The following is a 13,239-nucleotide window of genomic DNA, read 5'->3' as shown; positions in this document are numbered from 1 at the left end:
TCTACATATGTGTCCATAATTGTGGGGGCCTATTCCTGACACCAAACCATAACAAAAAGTTCATATGAACATGGGTCCACAAACCCTTCGTTAGGGAGTTATGAAAGAAATTTCCTGTAGTGACCCCTGATTATGTGATTCCCTCAAACTTGCATTTTTCCCACTTTCTTTATTACAATTGGTCATGACGTTTTGTTTTGTTTGATTGCCTTGTGTTCTGTTTTGTGTTTTCATGAAGAATTCCCAGATGCTCACGTAACCAACGCCCTCCCGTCTCGCAATACTTCTTGTACCAGTTGGTGTGGTTTCGTCCACAGCACGAAGGACTCGTTCCTCAAGCGCACAGGTTCGTACCTCTCGTGGTGTCCCAACATCTGAAACTCTCTTCTGAAATGCAAGCAAGCGTTGGTGGATTCGTGCAAACGTTTTTCTTCAAGGTAAGTGCCTCCCAGGGTACCTTTCTGCATAAAGTTGACCATATCCGTCATTTCTCACTTGTGATGTGATGAATGTTACTTTGAATAACACAAAACAGAACAAAAGGCAATCAGACAAAACAAAACAGGTGTCATGTCCATGGAAAGGTTCATTTGTTCTCTATCCGTGTGTGAATATGCTGAAAGGTTATCTACATGAATCACAAATTTCTGAATGCAATATTACTTTTTTTGTGCATAAAAGTGCATATTTTGCCTTTATTTATAAAAGCATCATATTTTAACATTTATGCCGGGGAACCACATATTACGTATGTTTATTTGTCTTTCCCTCATTTTTAAAAGTGTGTAACGTCGTAAACACGACTAATTTATGTTTATGAATTTTGAACGTAATGTTGACGCCCTCAAAGGGAGCCTCTCAAGTTAGCAATTGGTATTCCTTCACTGCATTCTTTAGCAGATTTCGGTAGAACAATATCCAGTTTAACATCAGTTCCAGGAAATGTAGGAGATAAAGTGAACGAGAAAACAGCAAATATCCTTTCGAAAAACCCTGGCTATTATCAACTTAAAGAAATTCAACATATTCTCGAAGGAAAAACACCCCAAAAACCAACAAAATTTTCTATAGAACAGCTCACAGCTTTTGTGCAAATCCCTCTTACTTCCTGTGACGTAGAACGAAGTTTTTCGCGCATCAAAGCTATGCTCAGAGACAACAGGCGAAGAATGACAACAGAAAACATACGTCACTCCTTAGTTGTGAACTGTGACAGCATAAATGGAGCATTCAGCAATGAGGCAGGCACTTTAAAACCCATAGACTAAACGTAAGTTACCTATACCTTATTATTCTGTTAAAATAATCTTAGACTGATAGTGCATATTTTGTAGCATATTTATCTATTTTTACGGCATAAATGCATACATATTCTTCACGTTTTTAGGGGATGAACTTCCTTTCCCTGGTCATGACCAACTCTAATGAAGAAAGTGAGAAAAATGCAAGTTTGAGGTGAATTACATAATCAGGGGTTACTACAGGAAATACCTTTCATAAGTCCCTAACGAAGGGTTATTTTAACCGAAGTGACGCTTTTGCGAGATTGAACGAAAATAATCAGCGCTAAGTGTTTAACTTTTAACTGTGGGGCAGATCTGATGTCTGCGTGGCTGTGTCACGTTATAGAGGTGGAGATATTTACGCCGTAAAGTGGGCGTAATTTTGACTTGGTGCTGCGAGTCCTGTTTCGCCGTGGTTTCAGGTTAGACGCAATTTTGACGTGACGGTGAAGTGGGCGTTGCTTTTCGGAGTGCACGTAATTTTTACGCGATGGGATGGATGGGCGTTATTTTTGCATGATGTCGGAGTGGGCGTGATTTTAATTCCATGCCAGGGGGCTTGATCTTCACGTGTTTCGAGAAGCGCGTGATTTTAGGCTGTGAGTGTGGACAACGTAGTGCAGCATGTAGAAAGTCTGCCTGCACCTGTCTGAAGGAAGGACCGCAGCAAGGCGAGGCCGGGCGCGCCAGTCCCGATCAATATGGCGCCGTCACAGCGCCAAGCGCCCCCCTCCCGCCCGCGGCGAAGAACCTTTTCAGCACAGAAGATTCCGGACTCACGTACACTACAAATCACGGAGGTCAATCGTCGTCCAGATTGATGAGGTCCGGGCCATCCGTCTTCCCCCCGGCAGACCGCCGCGCCGGCCTTCGAAGACAGGATCCCAGCTCCATGTTAATCCACACGCACGACTCGGATGTGATCTTTCCTTTTCTGCGCAAGGAATCATGGAACATTGCCCTTGATGTCAAATGTCCGTTTACGCCTCCGAAAAATAAGCTATCGTATTGTACGCACCCTGTAAATTACGTTTTTCACAATAATGGGGGTAATTTCCGTAACATCACAGTTACGGGTGAATGATGGGCTATCAGTACGAAGACGCAATATGCAGAATAACAGATCAGTAAAGTCACATTTCACACAAACCACAGATTGGCCAGCCGGGGCGGCGTCTTAGGTTATTACAGACCTCTAGGCCGCATACACTATGATGACGTGAAACGTTGTAATAATGCTTTATGGCAATCCATAATGTACTTTATACAAGAAGAATTTTATCGCCTTTATTTAAAATTGCAGTATTGATGAGATTTTCTGTAAGATTACTCTCTTTTCTCTTCCAGGAGTGCAGAACAAAGACTGCACTCAGCCTAAAATTTCCTTGTACCAACAAAGAAATAAGGCTTTCTCTGAATATTAAAACAATACTAACTTAGGCTACTTACTTACTGGCTTTTAAGGAACCCGGAGGTTCATTGCCGCCCTCACAAAAGCCCGCCATTGGTCCCTATCCTGAGCAAGATTAATTCAGTCCCTACCATCATATCCCACCTCCCTCAAATCCATTTTAATATTATCTTCCCATCTACGTCTCGGCCTCCCCAAAGGTCTTTTCCCCTCTGGCCTCCCAACTAACACTCTATATGCATTTCTGGATTCGCCCATACGTGCTACCCATCTCAAACGTCTGGATTTAATGTTCCTAATTATGTCAGGTGAAGGATACAATGCGTGCAGTTCTGCGTTGTGTAACTTTCTCCATTCTCCTGTAACTTCATCCCTCTTAGCCCCAAATATTTTCCTAAGAACCTTATTTTCAAAAACCCTCAATCTCTGTTCCTCTCTCAAAGTAAGAGTTCAAGTTTCACAGCCATACAGAACAACCGGTAATATAACTGTTTTATAAATTCTAACTTTCAGATTTTTTGACAGCAGACTAGATGACAAAAGATTCTCAACCGAATAATAACGGCATTTCCCATATTTATTCCGCGTTTAATTTCCTCCCGAGTGTCATTTACATTTGTTACTGTTGCTCCAAGATATTTGAATTTTTCCACCTCTTCGAAGGATAAATCTCCAATTTTTATATTTCCATTTCGTACAATATTCTGATCACGAGACATAATCATATACTTCGTCTTTTCGGGATTTACTTCCAACCCTATCTCTTTACTTGCTTCAAGTAGAATTTCCGCGTTTTCCCTAATCGTTTGTGGATTTTCTCCTAACATATTCACGTCATCCTCATAGACAAGAAGCTGATGTAACCCGTTCAATTCCAAACCCTCTGTGTTATCCTGAACTTTCCTAATGGCATATTCTAGAGCGAAGTTAAAAAGTGAAGGTGATAGAAAACAATACTAACAATAATAGTAATATAATACTATCAATAATAATAATAACAATAATAATAATAATAATAATAATAATAATAATAATAATAATAATAATAATAATAATAAAAGCGATAATAAGAATAGTGACAGTTATATACTATATCAATATTAATGCATTTAAACAATACTATGATATTCTTTTCATTTTTCTGAATTTAAAAGTATGCCATAGTAGAATTTAATTAGAATAGATGTTATGTAATAATATTTTAATTAAATTTCAAAACTCAAGATTAACTGAAAAACCTTAAGTGATGAAAACATTTTGTAAACAAATGGGAAATCAGCACAAAGGTTACTATATGAGAATCTCCGTTCTTTCTCTTTTAACAGACAAAAGGTTGAGTCATTCTGCATACGAATGTTGTCCTACTCCGAGCGAAAACTGAAGCATAACTGGCTGTAACTTGGATACCAGTTAAGATTTTGAGTAGCAACAACTTTCAAAAGTAATTTTCATTCTTTCTCAACATTTATCTATATAAACACTAGCCAATTTTTTGAAGATGTAAATGTCTGTTTTAAACAGATCACTTTGAAGTTAGTGCTTTGTTTTTTATTTGAAAAAAAAAAAAACAAAAATAAAATTTTTCTATGCTTTCCTTTAACATTGGCCTATCAATCATAAAAATTACAGCGCATTGATTGACTTCGTAGGACCCACACATGATTTAATGCATAACGGAGCTTAAAATGTTGTTTTCGTCTGCTAACTGAAAGCAGTGACGACAGAATCCGTCAATGAAATAGGTGTGACATTCCCACTTTCCACGTCAGCATATCATAGATATTATGACGTCATAGTGGCTTATGCGCAGTAGCATTTTACAGTCTAGCTGGTACTACCGTAGTATTGCTGTCAGACTATGTAACAGGTGGGGTGACGTCATGAAGTGAACACAAAAATTATAGGACGAATCCATATCATTAGGGGCGCATGTAATTTGAGGAACAACTGAACGTACTGGCTCAGAGAGTATACTTACTTATTTATTTATGGCTTTTAGGAAACCCGGAGGTTCATTGCCGCCCTCACATAAGCCCGCTATCGGTCCCTATCCTGTGCAAGATTAATTCAGTCTCTGTCCACCTCATCATATCCCACCTCCCTCAAATCCATTTGAATATTATCCTCTCATCTACGTCTCGGCCTCCCCAAAGGTCTTTTTCCCTCCGCCGTCCCAACTAACACTCTATATGCATTTCTGGATTCGCCCAGAGAGTATAATAATAATAATAATAATAATAATAATAATAATAATAATAATGGCTTTATTTAACCTGGCAGAGTTAAGGCCGTAAGGCCTTCTCTTACACTTAACCAGGATTAAAACTTGCTTACATAGTTGAACATAAAACTGGATCGGAATTAAGTAATTACATACTGATACAATTTAGGTACATAATGAGATCAAAAGAGGTAGTTACATAAAAATTATCTCATAAAATAGAAATAAACATAATGGAATACATATTAATGTTGTTAGAATCAAATACGAATCACATAAAAACAGAAGCCGATAATTCAATAAAAAAAGTGTACACAGTAAAAATAAAAATAAACCCATTAGTATACATATTAGTATTAGATTACAATTAAGTAGGATTTACATAATTAAACCAGAAACCGACAATTGAATAAAATCTACACAAAAAATAGATTAATAATAAAAAAAACAACACAGTGGGATACATATTGCCGTTAAGTGATAAATAAACACGATTTAGATAATAGAAATAAGAAAAAAAAAGAATAAATACAGTGGAACACATTCCATTAAATATTTGCAACGCAATATACTTAGAGGAAAAAAATTAATTCCTGTAAGTGTCTGTATAAGCTGTTTATTTTCTATTTTAATGTGCGTAGTGTGCAAACCCAAAATGTGCTCGACATTTACGTATGCTTTGGGCTATTTGTGTCCTTTTGTGAGAAAAAGTTAAACGTTTTTGAGTGTGACAAGATTTAAACGGACGGAAAATTTGAATACTCTTGATAACGATGTTAATCTTATATGGAATTAAAAATTAACATTATAGCTTATTCATTTAGTGTTTTCATTGTTAATAGAAGAGACAGAATTAACAAATGCTAACCTGTACCACCTGTTGCGAGATGAGAGTTGTAATTTAAATTATCGTTTTGAACCTAAAACCAACAGCAGCCTATGCGATTTCGAACTAGCAAGCATAATGCAGTCCTAATGCAAGACTTATTGGTGTCGCTTTCGTCTCCATCCGACCTGATAGAGGAAAAAAAATAACTTGGTCTAAGCGTAGCTTATGAAGGAAATAAGTCTGAAGAAGATAAATGGTTGCGTTACATAGGCTATTTCTGCCACTGAAGATCTTGGAAATTGCTTCATTTTGGACTTAGTTTGAGTCTCAGTCATCTAATTAAAAATCAACCGAACTGTCCCATTATCTTCTTGGAATTATGTACATTATATATTAAATTTCTCTCCAAAAATATGGGTTGAACTAGAACGACGTCGGAAAACACCACGAAAATGTGTGAATCGGTTCACTCAGCTTTCAGTGCTCAGTTTTAAGAATGAAGAGTCCACTGCAAGAATGATGGATGTCATTTGGAACACATTTTGCAGGAGAAGCGATTGAAAGTTTGAAATGCTTAACGCTTAAAGCTTAACTGTGATTTTCCGATCGTTACTGGACAATGACTATCAGTGTTAATGCCATATAACTCTCTATGTACATTCTATATGTCTTAAGCTATACATTGACAGTCTTGGTTCATTTTCGACAAGAAAGTGACATCCATCATTCTTGCAGTGGACTCTTCAAATGTTAACTTAACGTATTCTATATTATCGACATTTTAAAATAGTTTCACATTCAAGCTTACAGAAAAATGGAATGCATTCATGAGGTTTTAAACAGCCAATCACCGCTGTGCGAGACGCCCGCGAACGCTGAGACTAGAACTGGAGCAATACCTGTATCTAGCCGTGGAATACTACATCTAGCCAAGGATGCCGGTAATGTATTGTGGGTATCATCCTTGACAGAAGAAGCGAAGCAATTTTAATTTAGTATTTAAAAAAATGGGGTTAAAGACAAAGTTAAGTTAATAGTTGCACTGAAAAAACACAAACAAAATCTTTAACCACACCAATACGGAGTCCCAATTCTGGGAAAAGCGGGAAAGAATTTGTTGTTTCGTGTGAAATGTTGCGATATCGGCCTTGCGTGGCCCTCAGTTTACCAGCAACATTTGAAAGATTTTTCCTCAAATGTCAGAATTAATGGATTCCTCGGACTACGTGCACCGATCATTAGAAGGGCAGTATCATCAAAAAACAAATGAAATGGAACAAGTCCATCTCTGATAAAGGGAGAAGGCTGAAGTGAATCAAGAAGTTAAGTATAAACTAGTAATAGTTCATGCTGTGTAGGCGCACGCATTAGAATTAAATATAATGAAACATTAAGGAACATTATAAAGACAAGTCAATGAAATTTGAAAGCCCCTGTCACGTGATCTGTCTGTAACCTTCTTTTATTACCCCCTATCCAATTATCTACAACATCCTGGAATGTGGTAGGGTTTAGAAAAATATGAAATTTTTTTTTTTAAATAACACCCTGATACCGCACTAAAAGGAAAAAATAACGACTTTTTCAGTTCTTTGTTGCATGACATAGATGTAGAAAAATGGTTAAGACTTATGATCTCGAGAATGCTTATTTGAAATTAATTACCGGTAACTGTCCCTCCTAGAACTGTACCAGCTTTCTGAATCCTGAGACAATTGTTGTTTTATTTTTAAAGTTAAATTTAATTCTACACTTAAAGTCACTGACATGTGGAAAAATGATGAAAAAATTCTGCAGGTTGCAGTTAGGGCACAAATGCAGGTATATAGGTACACCTTGTACCATAATCATGTATGAAGTATAGTATAGTATACTACACTCTATATCGAATGCAAAGAATATAGGCGACGGCTTATCATCTTTTTAAATCAGAAACATAGAGAGGTGCCGTTGTTTAGGATGTGGGGACAAGAAGTGGCATGAATGCAAAGTCTTTCAGTTACCTCACATTACACGGACTGTCTTCACAACACGACAAAGGTACGGTGTTCAGATCTCTTGACCGCCTAGTAGACAAGTATGAAGATCGGTCTAATGGTCTGATAGTAAAAGTAAGAAGTAATGTTGTGGGTTTGCAGAGGAATCTAGTGACGAATGCTTTGCAAGAGTTTGTGGACTAGGAAAGATGTAGATATATGGAGGAATATAATGCAGAAATTAGAAAAAAGCTCTGATTGAGGTTCTGGCTGATATGTAGATTTATTATCAGGCAGTACATCTCACTTGATGATATGTGTCAGAGGAAGAACAATTGGGGACCGTTTTTGCAAAACTTGCTAACTGAAAAATTTGCAAAATTGAGATTTTGATGGATTCGTTAACATAAGGCAGGCCTCTACATGATGTTCAAAGCGTCTTATTAAAATTGGGTTATTTCTCTTCATTGTAGTGTGTCAAAGTGTGATCTTTTTCAAAACTTTCTTTCTGCTATAAGTGAGACATACAGCAAAACTTGCTTACTATATGTTTTGTCTCTCCTGTAAAATGTAGTTTTTTTCAGTTAGCAAGTTTTGCAATTGTATGCATCTGAAGTCTGATTAGTGGAATATGTGGCTAGTCGGCGATGTATGCATTGGAGGGGGAAAAGAACTGGCCACCCTACCCCATTATTTCGTGGCCTAGTTGCCTTATTGATGATACTTATGAGGTTCAAATCTGTCTTCAGGCAGTTGACTAAACAAGAATTTAAAAAAGTTGCATGAACAGAGTTTCCTCCAGAACCCACGTATTGCGGTCTCAAACGAAGCGGAAAAGAATAAAAGATTTAGGTAGAAGTCATTCCATCGAATATAATATTTGCTGTTTAACAAAGGAACTTACTTAACGAGACAGCTGAATTCGATGAAATAATTTCCTGAAACTGACAGTGCATTATTAGGCCTACATACTTTTGTGAATGCCCAATGTCAAAACAAAGCCACTCCTTCCATTTTTCGACTTAGATAGTCTGTTTTACTAAGAACAAAGGGGGTGCAGCATAGTTTCCACTTGTTTTTTTTTTATAAGGCTTTGTATGAAATTTTCCATATTCAAATCTTGAATGCGACCTGCATACTAAGTCTGAGCTTCGACGCTTTAGTTGGGCGGCCAAAGCAACTTAATTCTATATAAAAACAAAAGATAATCACTTCATCCGGAATCTAAATGAAGCGCAGTGCGGAAGAATGAATATTGATTAGCGCATTCTGGAATAGAAAACGTGGCCCTCGATAAGTTCAACATTCTACAGAAGAGCAATAATGTACAACTTCACAGAAAGACAGCTGTACTCTACTCTGCAAAACCTATGCCACAAAAGTGACAATCTCGTATAGTACATCAAAATAAACGACATAATAATACGTGGAAATTTCTACATTACATTAGAGGTTCACACGTTGACCCGGGGTAAGTCACAACTGTTTAATGCCAATAGAAATCAGCTTCTAGTAATGTAGAAATTAATATCTATCGATTGAAATTCATGTTGCACGCACGTGGAACTTCACATTGGATCAGAGCACTTAAATTATAGGGGGCCCGCGACAGCTGCAAGCCGGAAGGTCGCGGATTCGATTCCCGGTAGGGTCATAAATTTTCTCCATTGATATAGTCCCAGCCTCTAACAGAAATGAGTACCATTGACAGATGCGCCAGCCTTTCAAAGGGGTTATCCGTAATGCCACCTTCCCCTTCCGAAAAAGTAACATCTGGACCACATTAGTTTATAATAGCTGCCTGATAACCAGGCTTCGGTCCTGGGCACAGAAACGCATGAAGTTCAGAACGCACGGAGGATAGTGTTGTGTTGGTCGAGTGGAGTGGGAGATGGAGCGCGCCGTTACTTCGTGTCTCAAGGTGTAAACAGTCCGTTACAGTACGGCGCAAAATACTGTATATTTCACCCTGAACAGATGCAATATATACATTAAATTCCTAATGTAGACAATAAATGTCTACCATTTTAGTAATATGCTTTACAAGAGCGGTATGTTGAAGTTTTCATGTTCGAGGAAAAGTTTGAAAAAGCGAAACGTAGTTGAGCTTTTTAATTTCCGAGAATTGAAAGAAAACATACCGCTCGTGTATCGTACATTATTTTGTGCGAAGATTGTTTATTACATACCTGAAAGACGACTTTCTAATTAGTTGCAATGAAATCTCCATCTTGGTTTCTGTTCAGTGACGGCAAATTTTCAAAACAAAAATATCTATCTTCAACATTGTTGCTTTAAAATGTTTTCTGTGTTTACTATACACCAGCAGACCGTGATATACGTCTTCTTTTTTTTTTCCCCAGTCTATGATGAGTCTGGAATCTTGTTGATTTTTTCACGGCTTCCTTAATGATACTTGCATCACGAATGCAGTAACTTTAGTGGAGTTGTAGAGTTTACTTAATTTTTGCAAATATTTAAAAACAATAATTAACAGTGCAATTTAGGTGAAATTGCAGTGGTAAGTTTCCAATTTATAATTATTACTATACTGAACGTCTCTAAAAATAATATGTTAAAAGCCTAAAGCAGTAAAATCAATATGGCGCTTAAGCGGTAAGAAGAGGGAAATTGTTATGTGTGTTACGTTGGGAATACTGAATGTGGAATTTTAGACTTTCCGCGGATTGGTTTTGTGCGGAAACCAAGCAAATACGCACGATCTCGCACAAAAGTATTAACGTGTTCCTACGCCGAAGCCTGTTACACGTACCGCAGCAATACACACAACGGTGATCACATTACGGACCCACCTGTGCTGTTGCAGTCGGTCATGACGTCACTTATACTCCGTGTACTCTAAACCTCATACTGGTTACTCTGTGTCCCTTGGTCGAAGCTGCTGATAACACATGTACACGTCAACCAAAATCTTAATCAGAGGAAAATTACCTTTTTATGACACAAAATAATATAGCCACCGGCGTGGCTCAGTCGGTTAAGGCGCTTGCCTGCCGGTCTGAAGTTGCGCTGGGGCGCGGGTTCGATACCCGCTTGGGCTGATTACCTGGTTGGGTTTTTTCCGAGGTTTTCCCCAACCGTAAGGTGAATGCCAGGTAATCTATGGCGAATCCTCGGCCTCATCTCGCCAAATACCATCTCGCTATTACGCTATGGAAATGGATTTTTGGAGAAGATCGGCTTTAATATCAAAAAGAGAAAAAATTAGAAACAACATAATAAAATATAAAATGGAAGTAAAAATTCAGTACTGGATTATGTACAACATAACCAATTGCACGTAAAAAGGATGAGTGAAAAAAAGTGTTGCCGCCCAGAGGTTCAAGTGAGGGACGCCTAATACTACGTGGATTCATGGAATTAAAACAACAATGAGGGAAAGAGAACAGTGTTACCAGAGAAGATTGGAGAGAATGCTTAAAATTAATTTTCAAAAACTAGAATATTGGGCACTGGAAGATGTGTACACATTGTTAAACCAATTTCTAGATATATAGAAAGAGATTTTTTCTTTAATACTGATAGTTGTTCCGTTAAGTCAGTTTAGATCTTGCTCTTCTGCTTTCCATCTTATGTGTTCCACAAGGCATAACACGCAGTCACTTGTGTGTGTATCAAAGCTAATATACTGAGTTAGGAAAGCTTGATGAAAAACACTTTTTTTTTTCTTTTTCGCTTGGCGTTCCCACTTATTTCTACTACAACTATTACGCCTCCTATTTTCTGATAGGTCAGTGCCTTCGGCCATTTTAGAACGCTACCTGCAAGACGGGTGACTATAATCTTTTCGCTGTAAGAAAAATCCTAATGTAAACAATAGCACGTGACTGAAGTGAGGCTTCATTGGCCGCTGTTTGGCGCCATAGATTCTCAGTACGTGTTCTCGCCTACTGTTGTACATTCTGTTTCATGTTAAACATTTCCCGTTACTCGTCAAGTAGGCCTAACCTCACTACTATGCATTCGTTTGCTTAGGAGACATTTACTTTATATTTACTGTAATTAAATTATTTTAAACTTAGGTGTAAGATTAATCGCTGCCAGACAAAGGAGTTATTCCTTCCAATCGGAGTCGTCAGAACTGTCGTCGGCAGGAATTATGACGAGACGGTCCACAACAGCGTCAGTTATCCCTTCTAGCTGGAATGTTGGATTCAACTCACTTAACTTATTATATACATTTAAGACTATTTGTTTTTCTCCGCTTTTGAGAGGGTTTCCACTCTTATGTTTAATAACCACACACACCAAGGATGCAGAAGCCATACTTCAGTACTACAACATGCTTACGTGAACAACTACGAGCTCAAGTGACGCCAGCTTGTTACAAGAACAGACTAACTGGATATTACTGTTGGTATTCATCCGCGTTCATAGTACATAACAAAATATAAAAGTAGCTTTTCTTTTACATAGTGTTTTACATATGAGCGAAGTTATATGTTTCATCATATTTAACAACTAGAATTCAATTTTTTATTTTTTGAAATAATACAAGATTATGCTTTCCAAATACGAACTATATTTTCCTGCGCCATGTGAGTGTTTCGACTGGGAGCCAATCACGGGTATGACAGCAACGTGCTTATGTTTACATTAGGATTTTTCTTATAGCGAAAACAGTATAGTCTGCTGCGGAAGATGTCTGAATGACGGACGGCAGTGATGGATATTCAAGCCCGTACGGGCTAGCGCGCGCGACGGACAGATGTCTCTGCACACGGGTTACTTTTCTTCCCCACCAGATCGCGGGACTCCTTGCTCTATAATAATATTATAGTATCATCATTGTATGCCTGTTACTTTAATAATTACACCATTTTTCGCTATATCATTTTTTTTGTGTTTATCGCATCGTCCGAAGTGCATCTCCAATACTGACCCGAGTTCATAGACGTAGTCGTACGTCGAAAAACATTAACAAACTCAAGAAGTATTTGAATTATTGATATTTATTTCATTTGCCATGGTAACAACAGTGGAACAATTGAAGGAGAAGTTTATGTAGAAATAAAATATTTCCCTCTGACTATTGAATAACGCTACACAATTTCAGTCCTGTGAACTTTCCATATCTGGTTTAAAAGTGCGCTACAGAAGGATTTGAAGACAGCGAATTTACTCTTTGTGCACTTGGCAAAACGCTCGACAATTAAGTGCGGAGAAAAGGGTAATGAGTATGTTTTGATATTTTCCAAAGGTTTATTTTGAGAGTATGGCTTTCGTATTTAAAAATTATTTCTTGACACTTACAATCAGTTTGTCAATTTTGTAATATTTCAAACAATCCTGGAGGTTACAGGAACTTTGTCATTTCCGCTTAAATCTTGCTTAATCTATTGTAATGAACTTGCCATTAATAAGTACCAGAAACTTTGAGAATCGTAACCTTCGTCTGTAGTCATGAATATTAGCAGGGCAATTATGTTATCTCTTGTCTTATCCGTCCTTTGGCAAGTCATAAAAGGATATTTACAGAAATGTCCTCAACCGACTTT

The sequence above is a fragment of the Periplaneta americana genome, chromosome 1 (genome assembly GCF_040183065.1).
Source record: "Periplaneta americana isolate PAMFEO1 chromosome 1, P.americana_PAMFEO1_priV1, whole genome shotgun sequence".
NCBI lineage: Eukaryota > Metazoa > Arthropoda > Insecta > Blattodea > Blattidae > Periplaneta > Periplaneta americana.
This window is presented reverse-complemented; position numbering follows the sequence as displayed.